The sequence below is a fragment of the Nicotiana tabacum genome, chromosome 21 (genome assembly GCF_000715075.1).
Source record: "Nicotiana tabacum cultivar K326 chromosome 21, ASM71507v2, whole genome shotgun sequence".
Classification (NCBI taxonomy): Eukaryota; Viridiplantae; Streptophyta; class Magnoliopsida; order Solanales; family Solanaceae; genus Nicotiana; species Nicotiana tabacum.
The window spans coordinates 96,012,670-96,015,276 of record NC_134100.1 but is presented as its reverse complement, the minus strand read 5'-3'; the positions used below and the strand labels follow the sequence as shown (position 1 = coordinate 96,015,276).

General features: G+C 34.4%; 1 long non-coding RNA gene across 1 annotated transcript; it reads left to right on the top strand.

Annotated features, from left to right (window-relative positions):
• The first annotated feature begins 538 nt into the window (after window positions 1-538).
• LOC107784066 (uncharacterized) lies at window positions 539-2,381 on the top strand. The gene is made up of 2 exons (XR_012704564.1): window positions 539-709; window positions 2,112-2,381. It is a non-coding gene; the product is annotated as an uncharacterized LOC107784066 (long non-coding RNA).
• The last annotated feature ends 226 nt before the right edge of the window (window positions 2,382-2,607 follow it).

Below are 2,607 nucleotides of genomic sequence, written 5' to 3'. Positions count from 1 at the left end.
TTGTGCTTATATTTCTTATATTCCCCCAACCCCTTATTTTGATGGTTTTTCTTTTTCTTGTGAAGTTAATAATAACAAAGAACCCAGAGATGATGACCTGAAAGAGATCAAGGATACGCTAAGGTACCTTGTGGAACAAAATAATGAGAAACAACTGCACATATAAAGGCAAGATGCTACTATTCCCTAGGGGTAGACATAAAATCCGAAAATCAAATTCTAAACCGGGCCGAATTAATTCAGTATTTCGGTTTCAGTTTTTTTGGTATTTTGGTATAATTTGGTACGGTATTTCGGTATAACGGTATGGTCCTCGGTATTAAGATTTTGATATTTCGGTATATCGAAATACCGAATTTATAACGTATTCCATGTGCTTCCTAATTCCTATCCTAGTCCTACACTGCCCTAGCCCAGTCCAAAATTTTAAGTTTATTTCTAGCCCAATAACTCAAGACAAATCCCAAGTCCATTACTCTCTTAGTCTCTTTCCCTTGTTTCTAAGGATTGAAATTAGAATTAGGTTTCTTTCAATTCTCAAGAAAGAAGTGAAGATCAGATCGGCTGTGAGCTTGTGGCTGCGACTGCGAGTACTGCGATAGAGATGGCGTCACGGCGACTTCACGACCTCGGCACCGAAGACTTTCAAGTGTGACGGCTTGTTTCCTCATTTTTGATCTCCATTCTTCAATCTTCAACTCTTCAACAGGTTCACAACTTCTCCATTCTTCAATCTTCAGTTTGTAACTTTGTATTCTGTAACCAATAGCTTATTTTTTGGGTGCAAAAGGCTATATATACTGTAAACAAATTTCGTCCCAACTTGCTAAGAAATTAAGCCGAATGCAGAAACTTAGAATGCCTTTTTAGTTAGAGCAGAACATTTGATGAAATATTCTTGTGTTGATCCTTTTAGATAAGCCTAAGAGCTAAGGTATGTGATAAACAATTGAATATCTGAAATTGTTGTACTTTGAAAGTTATTAAGGACCTCTTCTATATCATTCCAAGCAAATTGCAACCAGGCAGGATGTGTGAGGCAAATATAAATAAATTCTTTTATGCTTTGCTTTGAACGCAATGTTAAAAAGATCGAAAAATTGGCCAAACCAAAATCAGATTCTAAAGCTTTTATGCGAATCACTTTGCAAGTACCATTAAAAAAATAAATTGTATACATGGAATACTGGAATCTCTGGTTTCTTCCCTTTTCATTTTCATGCATATAACACACAGGAAGAACTGGCAGTAATTGTTGAGACATGATTCGAAACTAAGCCAATAGTATTACAGGTTGTGTCTCCATCTGCGCTTTAGTATAATTAAAGGTGCAATATTTACTGCTAAGAAAATAATTAATAAGGAGTATATCAGTATATCTAAACTCAAATCTAGTCTCAATTTGTGTTTTACTGTTTGTATTAGTTTTAATTTTGTATAGATTGTAGATGTAAGTAGAGTAAGTGATGCCGATTCAACTGAAAGATTACCTATTACGGAAGATAGCAACACCAACACAATTGATACTCAAGATTTCAAGAAAAGAAAAGCCATAGAACCTAGATCCGAAGTTTGGAAACATTTTGATAAATTTGAGTTGGTGAAAAATACATGCTCCTAGATTTCCTATTCTTTCAGAGTTGGCTCGTGATGTGTTGGCCATTCCAATTTCTAGTGTAGCGTCGGAATATGTGTTTAGCCTCGGTGGTCGTATTCTTGATTTATTTAGGAGTTCATTGACTCCTAAATGCGTGCAAGCTCTTGTTTGTGTTCAATATTGACTTAGAGAAGAGAAGAATCATATTAGTGTTGAAGAAGACTTGGAGTATCTTGAGGAACTCGAGCTTGGTAAGCTTTAATTTTTTTGTGTGTATTTTAGTTCAAAATAATATATTACACTTGTTTATTTATTTGACATATTTGGTCGAATTATCTTTAGATATGGAAAATAATGAAAGCACTACTACCATTGTTTGATCACTTTGATATATAGGTTCAACTTGAGTGGTGAGTTTAATACTCTATTTGTTTGATGATATACTTTTGTAGTTTTGATCTTTTATCATCAAAAAATAATATTCTAACTTATGATTTTATCTTCTTTTTTTTAGGTTCAAGTTCAATCATGCCCTGTGCTCCTAAAGTACGCTCTCATATTTGGGAACACTTTGAGGTGGTAGAAGATAACAGAGAAGTTCGCACTATGTTGATGTTGTTGTTGCTTGCCGGCTTATTAGTTAAACTTACAACTTTATGTTTGGCAGAATGGCAGTAGCCAGTAGGTTTGCAAACTTTGCATAATATTGCTGTTGTGACTTGTGAGCCTATGGAACTTTAGTTGTTATTACTTATTAGTATAAACTTAAATTCTGTTTGGCAGGTTTATGCCCTCTCTGTTTTTGTTGCATTGTGTTTAATGATGCTGCTACTCGTTAGTGGTTGTTGCATGATGCATCTATATTTTTGTTGCATCTGTGTAAAGCATAAATTTGAATTAAAAATTTTGTTGTTGGGTTAGAAATTCTGTTGCTCAGAGTTTTCAGTATGATTTTGTAGTCCATTTTTGGTTTTAGTGGTGCTGATGCCTCAGGATTTGATTCATTTCGG